Here is a 12,401-nt window from a genome sequence, read left to right on the forward strand (position 1 = left end):
GCTATACTTAAAATGGATTATCAACAAGGACCTACTGCATAGCACAATGTTATGCAGCAGCCTGGATGGGAGGGGAGTTTAGGGGAGAATGGATACATGCATATTACATGGCTGGGTCCCTTCAATGTTCATCTGAAAATATCACATTGTTTGTTAATCAGCTATACCCTAATACAAAAAACAAAGTTTAATAATGAAATAAAACGTGTATCTTATTTATAAAAATGTCAAGAAATAAAAATAAGTATATAATAGCTTATACTTGCCAGAACACAAATAAACAGGCATTCTCCTACACTATTGGTAGAATGTATGTTTGCTCCAAAGGAAAAAAAAATCAAACAAGTGTACAAAGATGTAATGTGCTAGGTTGTTCCTCAAAGTGCAATTTATAATTGTGAAAACTTCAGAGGCGGTCCTAAGATGGCAGAGGAATAGGACGGGGAGACCACTTTCTCCCCTACAAATTCATTGAAAGGACATTTGAATGCTGAGCAAATTATACAAAACAACTTCTGAATGCTGGCAGAGGACATCAGGCACCCAGAAAGGCAGCCCATTGTCTTCGAAAGGAGGTAGGACAAAATATAAAAGATAAAAAGAGAGACAAAAGAGGTAGGATGGAGATCCATTCCAGGCCTTCCTTAAAAGAGGAGAAGTTTCCAAACATCAGGAAACACTATCACCGGCGGGTCTGTGGGGTGTTTGGAATCTCAGAGGGCAACATAACTGGCAGGAAAAATAAATAAATGAAACACACAGATTACATGCCTAACAGCAACTCGCAGCACTCGAATCCACCACCAGCAAGCAGGAGCTGAACAGGGAGGTGCGGGCTGCATTGCTTAGGGTAAGGACTGGACCTGAATGCCCTGACAGCAATCTGAGGAAACTAACGTAAGATAGCAACCCACACTGTGGGATAGCCAGAGAGAGAGAGGAAAGAGAGAGAGAGAGAGAGAGAGAGAACTACCCTATGAAAAGCCCTAACCTAAGGCACTGCCAGGCCCGCTCACAGAACAAAGGACTGAACAAATACCAGGGGAGAGAGAGCCGGCTGCAGATGGCCCACCCCCCCTGGAGACAGGGAGGCAGGCGGGGGTGGGGCGGGGGGGGCAGCCAGAGCCGAAAAGGGGCAATCTCGGCCCCAGAGAGGCATCCTCTACCAAACTGCAAGCAGGCTCCCAGTTGCTAACCAAGACTTCTTGGGATTCTGGACGGTTGACAGCCACCGGGAGGGTCGCAGCCAGAGATCAGCTCCCCAGAAGAGACACACGGCACACCTGAGACGGGTGCACCCGCTGCCACCCAGGAAACCAAGCGGCTGGGACCGGGGAGGTGATAAGATGCACTCCCCACCTGGGGAGACTGTGCTCACCAAGCACCTGGTCACCTGAGCTGCTCGGACCTGGGACGGGCGCAAAACGCAGGCCCAACCAAGTCTGCGGCTTTGTGGAGTACCCGAGAACCTGAACCTGAGCAGCTTAGACCTGGGAAGCGCATGCAACCCAGGGCCCACATCAGACAGTTCCCGGCAGAGCAACCTAGAGCCTGAGAAGTGCGAACTGGGAAAGCACACGTGCTGTGAGTGGGGGCAAACCCAGTGCGGCCGACACACCGCCAGCACTCCCCACACAGGCCAGTGATATTTGTTTGCAGTGTTCCTCTCTCCCCACAGCACGACTGAACAAGTGAGCCTAAATAAGTGACTACCTTCACCCCCTTGTGTCAGGGTGGAAATTAGACCCTGAAGAGACCAGCAAACAGAAGAAGCCAAAATAAACACAGGAAACTGCTTTGGAAGTGACAGGTGCAACAGATTAAAACCCTGCAGTTAGCACTGACTACATAGGAAGGGGCCTATAGATCTTGAGAAGTACAAGCCGGATCAAGGAACTATCTGAAAATGAACTGACCCCACACTGCCCACAACAGCTCCAGAGAAATTCCTAGATGTATTTTTAATATTATAATTTTTTTAATTGTTTTAAAATTTTTTTATTTTTAAGTCCTCCTTCAATTTTCATTTTTATAACCTACTATTACCTTGCAAAAAAAGATCCTACTTTTAAAGCAAACTTCATATATATATTTTATAATTTTTGTGACTTTGCTTTGTTTTTTTAATATTGTAGTTTTGAGAGTCTAATCTCTACACTATATTTTTAATCTTTGCTTTTTGGTATTTGTTATCAGTTTTGTACCTTTAAGAACCCAATCTTCAATACCCATTTTTACTTGGGAGTGTGATTACTGGCTTGATTGCTCTCTCCCCCTTTTGACTCTCCTTTTTCTCCACCAGGTCTCCTCTATCTCCTCCCTGCCCCTTCTCTTCTCTACCTAACTCTGTGAATTTCTTTGTGTGTTCCGGGCTGTGGAGAACACTTATGGAACTGATTACTGGATGAATCTGTCTCCTTCCTTTTGATTCCCCTTTTTATCCTCCTGGCCACATCTGTCTCCTTCCTCCCTCTTCTCTTCTCTGTGTAACTCAGTGAACCTCTCTGAGTGCTGCAGATTGTGGAGAGCACATAGGGAATTGACTACTGGCTAGCTTGCTATCACCCCTTTTGATTCCCCCTTTTCTCCTCCTGGTCACCTCTATCTCCCTCCTGCCTCTTCTCTTCTCCATGTAACTCTGTGAACCTCTCTGGGTTCCCTCACTGTGGAGAAGCTTTTTGTCATTAACCTAGATGTTTTATCATTGGTGCTGTATAGATGGAGAAGTCTTGAGGCTACTGTAAGAATAAGAATGAAAAGCAGAGGCAAGAGGCTTAAGTCAAAAACCTGAGAACACAGGAGAACTCCTGACTCCAGGGAACATTCATCGATAAAAGCTCATCCAAAAGCCTCCATACCTACACTGAAACCAAGCACCACCCAAGAGCCAACAAGTTCCAAGTAAGACATAACATGCAAATTCTCCAGCAATGCAGGAACATAGCCCTGAGCTTCAATATACAGGCTGCCCAAAGTCACACCAAACCCACTGACATCTCAAAACTCACGACTGGACACTTCATTGTACTCCAGAGAAAAGAAATCCAGCTTCACCCACCAGAGCACTGACACAAGCTTCCCTAACCAGGAAACCTTGACAAGCCACCCATCCAACACCACCCAGAGCGAGGAACTTCCACATAAAGAGGAACCACAAGCTGTCAGAATACAGAAAGCCCACCTCAAACACATCAAAATAAACAAGATAAAAAGGCAGAGAAATACTCAGCAGGTAAAGAAACATGATAAATGCCCACCAAACCAAACCAAAGAGGAGGAAATATCCCTATCTCTACCTGAAAAATAATTCAGAATAATGATAGGAAAAATGATCCAAAATCTTGAAAACAAAATGGAGTTACAGATAAATAGCCTGGAGACAAGGATTGAGAAGATGCAAGAAATTTCTAACAAGGACCTTGAAGAAATAAAAAAAAAGTCAATCAATAATGAAAAAGGCAATAAATGAGATCAAAAACACTCTGGAGGGAACCAACAGTAGAATAACAGAGGCAGAAGATAGGATAAGTGAGGTAGAAGGTAAAATGGTAGAAATAAATGAAACAGAGAGGAAAAAAGAAAAAAGAATTAAAAGAAATGAGGATAACTTCAGAAAACTCTGGGACAATATTAAACACTCCAATATTTGAATCATAATCGTCTCAGAAGAAGAAGACAAAGAGAAAGACCATGAGAAATACTTGAGGAGATAATAGTTGAAAACTTCCCTAAAATGGGAAAGGAAATAGTCACCCAAGTCCAAGAAACCCACAGTCCCAAACAGAATAAACCCAAGGCGAAACACCTCAAGATACATATTAATCAAATTAACAAAGATCAAACACAAAGAACAAATATTAAAAGCAGCTAGAGAAAAATAACAAATAACAGACAAGGGGATTACCATAAGGATTAACAGCTGATCTTTCCACAGAAACTCTTCAGGCAAGAGGGGAAATAGCAGGACATACTTAGAGTGATAAAAAAGAAAAACCTACAACCCAGATTACTGTACCCAGCAAGGATCTCATTCAAATATAAAGGAGAAATCAAAAGCTTCAAAGACAAGCAAAAGCTGAGAGAATTCAGCACCACCAAACCAGCTCTCCAACAAATGCTAAAGAATCTTCTCTAGACAGGAAACACAGAAAAGGTGTATAAACTTGAACCCAAAACAACAAAGTAAATGGCAACGGGATCATACTTATAAATAATTACCTGAAATGTAAATAGGTTGAATGCCCCAACCAAAAGACAAAGACTGGCTGAATGGATACAAAAACAAGACCCCAATATATGTTGTCTACAAGAGACCCACCTCAGAAGAAGGGACACATACAGACTGAAAGTGAAGGGCTGGAAAAAGATATTCCATGCAAATAGAGACCAAAAGAAAGCAGGAGTAGCAATACTCATATCAGATAAAATAGACCTTAAAATAAAGGCTGTGAAAACAGACAAAGAAGGACACTACATAATGATCAAAGGATCAATCCAAGAAGAAGATATAACAATCATAAATATATATGCACCCAAAATAGGAGCACCGCAATATGTAAGGTCAATGCTAACAAGTATGAAAGGGAAAATTAAAAATAACACAATAACAGTGAGAGGTTTTAATACCCCACTCACACCCATGGATAGATAGACCAACTAAACAAAAAGTTAACAAGGAAAAAAAACTTTAAATGACACAATGGACCAGTTAAACCTAATTGATATCTATAGGACATTTCACCCCAAAACAATGAATTTCACCTTTTTCTCAAGTGCACACAGAACCGTCTCCAGGATAGATCACATACTGGCCCATAAAACTAGCCTTGGTAAATTCAAATAAACTGAAATCATTCCATTTTCTTTTCTGACCACAATGCAGTAAGATTAGATGTCAATTACAGGAAAAAAACCATTAAAAATTCCAACATATGGAGGCCAAACAACACGCTTCTGAATAACCAACAAATCATAGAAGAAATCAAAAAAGAAATCAAAATATGCATAGAAATGAATGAAAATGAAAACACGACAACCCAAAACCTACAGGACACTGTAAAAGCAGTACTAAGGGTAAGGTTCATAGCAACACAGGCTTACCTCAAGAAACAAGAAAAAAGTCAAATAAATAACCTAACTCAACTAAAGCAACTAGAAAAGGAAGAAATGGAGAACCCAAGAGTTAGTAGAAGGAAAGAAATCTTAAAAATTAGGGCAGAAATAAATGAAAAAGAAAGAAAGGAGACCATAGCAAAAATCAACAAAGCTAAAAGCTGGTTCTTTGAGAAGATAAATAAAATAGACAAACCATTAGCAGACTCATCAAGAAACAAAGGGAGAAGAATCAAATCAACAAAATTAGAAATGGAAATGGAGAAATCACAACAGACAACACAGAAATACAAAGGATCATAAGAGACTACTATCAGCAACTATATGCCAATAAAATGGACAACTTGGAAGAAATGAACAAATTCTTAGAAAAGTATAACTTTCTGAAACTGAACCAGGAAGAAATAGAAAATCTTAACAGACCCATCACAAGCATGGAAATTGAAACTGTAATCAAAAATCTTCCAACAAACAAAACCCCAGGACCAGACGGCTTCACAGCTGAATTTTACCAAAATTTTAAAGAAGAGCTAAAACCTATCTTACTCAAACTTCAAGAAAATTGCAGAGGAAGGTAAACTTCCAAACTCATTCTATGAGGCCACCATCACCCTAATCCCAAAACCAGACAAAGATGCCACAATAAATAAAACTACAGGCCAATATCACTGATGAACATAGATGCAAAAATCCTTAACAAAAGTCTAGCAAACAGGATCCAACAACATATTAAAAAGATCATACACCATGACCAAGTGGGCTTTATCCCAGGAATACAAGGATTCTTTTTTTTTTCCATTTATTTTTATTATTTGGAGGCTAATTACTTTATAATATTGTAGTGGTTTTTGTCATACATTGACATGAATTAGTCATGGATTTACATGTATTCTCCATCCCGATCCCCCCTCCCACCTCCCTCTCCCCGATTCCTCTGGGTCTTCCCAGTGCACCAGGCCTGAGCACTTGTCTCATGCATCCAGCCTGGGCTGGTGATCTGTTTCACCCTAGATAATATACATGGTTTGATGCTATTCTCTGAAATCATCCCACCCTCGCCTTCTCCCACAGAGCCTAAAAGAAAGGATGAGAAGAAAGGAAGGAGGGAGCAAGCAGAGGAAGAGTCAACACAGACTCTGATAAAGAACAGATTTGAATCCGAAACCAGACTCCACCTCATAGCTCTTAGATAATGAACAAACTAAGAACTTCTTTAAACCTAAGTTCTCTCATCTGTAAAAATAAGACTAAGAATTACCTTAAAAGGTAATTATGAAGATTAAATATGGTCGTATATGAGTTTTTCCAAACTTCTGAAGGACACTAATCATTTCAAATGATCAAATACAGTATTTCCTTGGGAAATTCAGAATGCATATTTGGATATTAAAGATTCTACCAAGCCTCCCTTAAATAAACCAGTATAACTTCATTTAATCTAGCCTTTCCTGAATTCATCTGACCATGAAAATATATTTTACAGAATATCTATGAACCTACTTAATGGACACACTCTGGTACCCAGAATTCAGTGACTGCTTAGGTAGTTTTTGTCCTTTTTTCCATCTATAAAGGACTAAGACTGGATTCTTATGATGCCAGAAATAGTGAACTAGATTGGCTAGAAGACAGCTTGTAACTAAGAACCTAAAAGAATAATGAACTTAAAGAGGAGAAGTCGAACTGGAAGTAACACTGACAAAAGTTACAAGTTATTTCCCAACACAGCAATGATGCATTTCATAGCTTAAAGGAAAAAAGAATGATGTCATCCCATATTAACATAAAATCACAATTTCTGATACGAAATGTAATGTGTAATCAACAAATGAAGCTTACATGTGAATAATATGTTGATTAATCCTATTACATGCCAAGATCCTTACAGATAAAAGCAAGCCAATTTCAATTTATGGTTTCATAATGCATTAGCATTGTCTAGGGGCCTGTCCAATAGGAGATAGCAAGGTCCATCTTCAATATAATTAATTTGTTTACTTATAAATTGAATAATCAGATCCTACAGATATTCTTTAGGGGTCAGCATGAAAACTTCCCAGAAGAATTAAGAAATAACACACAATAAAACCAACACTGATATGGGCAACACCATGAAAATTCAAAAGCATTTTATATTTATACCATCATTATCTTTAACTTAGTACAACTAATATAATGAATGAATAACTAGAGAAGGTAAAAGGTGCTTTGCTTATGATTCATAAATGGTAGAGAGAAATAAATACTCTCTCAAAATATCTTATAACCCTGTCCCTTCCTCATCTTCAATACATTGTTGACATTACAAAACAGTTACCATATGCTAACTGGTATTAAGCAAGTGGTGGATAAAGGGAAAATCTTCTAGGAATTTGTAAAGACAGTAGCTACCAGCAGACTTGCAGCCCAGATTTTACATCTGCAGTTCTGAGCCTTGGATGCTCACTGAAAATACTGGAGTGGGTAGCTTTTCCCTTCTCCAGCAGATCTTCCCAACCCATTGCAGGCGGATTTTTTTACCAACTGAGCTATCAGGGAAGCCCACTGAAATCACTGAGTAGTTGAAAAAGTGATGCCTGGATTCTACTTCTGCAGATTCTGGTTTAAACAGTCTGTATAGTTCAGCTTGGACACAAGGATTTTTTAAAATTCCATCAGACAATTTTACACATAGCCAAGCTGGAGAACCACTGTTTGAAAGAAGGTACATCGTTCCTGGGGCTTCCCAGGTATCTCAGCAGTAAAGAATCTGCCTGCCAATGCAGGAGACCCGGGTTCAGTCCCTGGGTTGGGAAGATCCCCTGCAGAAGGGAGTGGCAACCCACTCCAGTACTCTTGCCCAGGCAACTCCCTGGACAGAGGAGACTGGTGGGCTACAGTTCATGGGATCACAAGAGTCTGACACGAATGAGCAACTAAACAATAACAACATTCCTAGGTCACAAAGAAGTCCCATACCTTTTTCAAGAACAATGACCACTACACAGACAAAACTAAGAAAGCCCCAAGAAAATGAGATACTTCTTATTCTTAATTAAGAAGATGAAATAAGAGACTGTAGAAACAGACCTTGAAGACTTTGAATGTAGAAATGAATTCTGACACAGACCTGAAACAACTATGCTTACTAAGTTTAATGAAATACAACACAAGCCTGAAACTAACTTTACTGGAAACCACAAAAGGTTTCCAAGGAGATTTGAAAACGCAGCCAAAGAACTTATAGAAATAACAACTAAAATCTAAAATTTAAAACTCAATGGATTAGTTTAACAGCAGATTACACATATAGCAAAAGAGAAAGCTGATAAAAAGAAATACAGTTCAGAAGAAAGAATCCAAAATTCAGCACAAAAATACAGAAACAGAGAAAATTAAGCAAAGCATTTAAGAGACTCTATGTGGAGTGTGCCTGCTGGCTCAGATGGTAAAGAGTCTGCCTGCAATGCAGGAGACCCAGGTTTGATTCCTGGGACGACAGGAAGATCCCCTGGAGAAGGAAATGGCAACCCACTCCAGTATTCTTGCCCAGAAAATCCCATGGGCAGAGGAGCCTGGTGGGCTACAGTCCATGGGGTCGCAAAGAATCAGGCACGACTGAGTGACTAACACTTTCACTTCACTTTCATGTGGAGTGTAGAGTGAAAAGGTTTCAGATATATCAAACCTCTGAATATCTAAAACAGAATAACATGTATCACCAGTATTAATATTTACATGATCTATAACATCATGCCTTAATTCAAACCTCCATTTCTATACAATTAACTTTAAAAGAGCACACGTCCATAAAATTCAGAGGGTTTAAACAAACTGTCATTTTTTGAGAGGACAGTGTGATTTTCGAAGACTAACATTTTATGAGACTTCATCTTTGGTTTATTCTTACCATCTCTGCAATTCCACAGGAGGTGTTTACACATATATCTTTTGACCTTGATTTTATCAAGTGCTAATTTTAATGTTCATATATCAGTTGCCATGTGTAAAGCAGTGACAAGCTTTAATTTTCTGTATTTCATAGCTGAGTAGCCTCCATTCTTTCCTTACAAATATACAAAATCTTTTGAGTCTATGAGATTTATAAGTGCATCTAAATTTTGCCAAGTTCCAAATAATGGCAGTGTAACTATAAGTACACTCTCTTTTAGCTCATCATTTAGAATGAACTGTTTTCTCTAAATCAGTTATTTTTTGAGCTGCAGATTAAGACCTATTAGTGAACTCTAAAACTGATTTAGCATATCAAAAGCAGCATTTTAAAAGAATTAAACCAGAACAGAAAAACAGAAAATATCAGAGTACACTTAAGAGTAAGAATTGTTTCTTAAAATTTATTTTCATGTGTATAAGTTATTTACATATATAATGTATATTTATTTCATATATACCATCTCTATATATACATACATGAACATATATGTTTGAGTGTATGAAGTTAAAATATAAAATTATTTTTTAACTGTGGGTTGTCAAAAAGTTTCAAAGTCACCAGTGTAAATAATCTCACAGGTATGCCACAGAGCAAAATATACATATAATTCCTACAAAATATTTCAAAGAACCTTGAGAGAGTAAGTGTATTAATCTCAGCTCTGTTGTAAAACAGGCATCTCAAAAATCTTAAGATTGCAACAACGAACATGTATTTTTTGCTTATATCATATGTTGTCACCCACAGGTGTGCTGCTACAATTCCATGTGTGACTTCAACTCTGGGGTCCAGACTGCAGGAGACGCTCCTACTTAAGACATATGCACTTTAATGGCAGAGAGAACAAGCAAGAGCAAAGGATGTGTTTGATACTCAGATGTGGCACACATCACGTCCACTCACAGTCCACTAGCTAGATTATATCACATGTCTGAGCCCAGAGTTAATGCAGTAGTATTATAAAGTCTGCCTTCAAAGTGACACAGCAACTCAAATGGCAACAAACAAAGACAAACATCTCATCACTAAGGGAGCTAGTATTTGGGAACAATCATACAATCTATCAGAGCAATTCACTTCTCTCTTTCCCCTAATCCCTTTGTAAAAAGAGAGTATTTCTTGTCCCCAGGGCAGGAAAGAGGCCAAGGTCATACCTTATGTGAGTTGTGGCATGGTTAGTTTCCTCTGGATTCTGGTCAGGTATGTTTCACTTAATTGGAGCTATTATCCTACAATTGGACTAGGATTATTCTTAGTATAACTAGAATAGGATAAATCCTCCATGTACAGGAAAAAATCACCAAGACAACATATAATGAAGACAACAACGATTACCTAGAAACCAAGAAAATTTCATAAATGAAAAAACTGTTACCCAAAAAGGGGTTAAGACTGATCTTCTTCCAAAGGGCACCAATGCATTTATATAAACAAAGGGCAGATAACACTAATAACACTATGAGAAACTGAATGTTTCTATGGTATGTTAAAAGTACTCATTATCTGTTCTGTTTTCTTGTGAAAGTTTACATAAGTAAATGTTATTATCATTTTCTTAAGATCAAACTACTTAAGATTATGCATTCCAGTGTTTCTTCCTTAACTCAAAAAGAGTTTAGAATTCCAGTCACGAATTGAAGAAACAGCCAATAATAAATCTCATGAATGCTTATGACTCTCCAGGAACTGAACCTTTAAAAGAGTGACAAATCAGGTATTCATAAGTGAACATTATTTTAAAATTTCCAACTAGTATGAATCATTTCAAGCCAAATTATAGTAGAAATGTCCTATCCATATTAAATCTGAAACTATGCACTTAAATGGCCAATAATTTATTATTTGAGAGAACGTGAACAAGACCCCAATCAATTTACATGAGAAAGTCCAAGCAAACACAAAACTGCTGCCAAGTTCCAACTGTCCCATCCTGATAACTTTGTTAAAAAAAATATTCAGTGGAAAATAAAATGGTTGTTTATGTAACTTCAGTTCAGTTAAGTCCCTCAGTCATGTCCGACTCTTTGCCACCCCATGGACTGCAGCACACCAGGCTTCCCTGTCCCTCACCAACTCCCGGAGCCTACTCAAACTCATTTCCATCGCATCAGTGAGCCATCCACTCATCTCATCCTCTGTAGTCCCCCTCTCCTCCCACCTTCAATCTTTCCCAGTATCAGGGTCTTTTCAAATGAGTTGGTTCTTTGCATCAAGTGACCAATGTATTGGAGTTTCAGCTTCAGCATCACTCCTTCCAATCAATATTCAGGACTGATTTCCTTCAGGATGGACTGGTTGGATCTCCTTGCAATCCAAGGGACTCTCAAGAGTCTTATCCAACACCACAGTTCAAAAGCATCAATTCTTTGGCACTCAGCTTTCTTTATAGTCCAACTCTCACATCCATATGTGACTACTGGAAAAACCATAGCTTTGACTAGACGGACCTTTGTTGGCAAAGTAATATCTCTCCTTTTTAATATGCTGTCTGAGTTGGTCATAGTTTTTCTTCCAAGGAGCAAGTGTCTTTTAATTTCATGGCTGCACTCACCATCTGAAGTGATTTTGGAACCCAAGAAAATAAAGTCTGTCACTGTTTCCATTGTTTCCCCATCTATTTCTCATGAAGTGATGGGACCAGATGCCATGATCTTAGTATTCTGAATGCTGAGCTTTAAATCAACTTTTTCACTCTCCTCTTTCACTTTCATCAAGAGGCTCTTTAGTTCTTCACTTTCTGCCATTTAAGGGTGGTGTCATTTGTGTACCTGAGGTTATTGATATTTCTCCTTGCAATCTTGTTTTCAGCCTGTGCTTCATCCAACCCAGCATTTCTCATGATGTACTCTGCATATAAGTTAAATAAGCAGGGTGACAATATACAGCCTTGACATATTCCTTTCCCGATTTGGAACGAGTCTGTTGTTCCATGTCCAGTTCTAACTGTTGCTTCTTGATCTGCATACAGATTTCTCAGGAGGCAGGTCAGGTGGTCTGGTATTCCCATCTCTTTAAGAGTTTTCCACAGTTTGTTGTGATCCACACAGTCAAAAGCTTTGGCATAGTCAATAAAGCAAAAATAGATGTTTTTCCAGAACTCTCTTGCTTTTTCATAACTTAGCTATAAATAAAATCATTGTGTGTGTGTGTGTGTGTGTGTGTGTGTGTGAACTCTAGGCCACATGATACCTCCACTTGAACACCTTTGGGCAATACACAAGCACATATCTCTATGTAGCAATAGTCCTGCACAAAAACTATCCTTACAGTCTTCAGTGGTCTCTATGTTATCTATCAAATGGAATTAACAATCGTTCAATACATACTTCATCCCTCACCTCAGTAGTCACAACCT

This window comes from Muntiacus reevesi, chromosome X, assembly GCF_963930625.1.
Source record: "Muntiacus reevesi chromosome X, mMunRee1.1, whole genome shotgun sequence".
Classification (NCBI taxonomy): domain Eukaryota; kingdom Metazoa; phylum Chordata; class Mammalia; order Artiodactyla; family Cervidae; genus Muntiacus; species Muntiacus reevesi.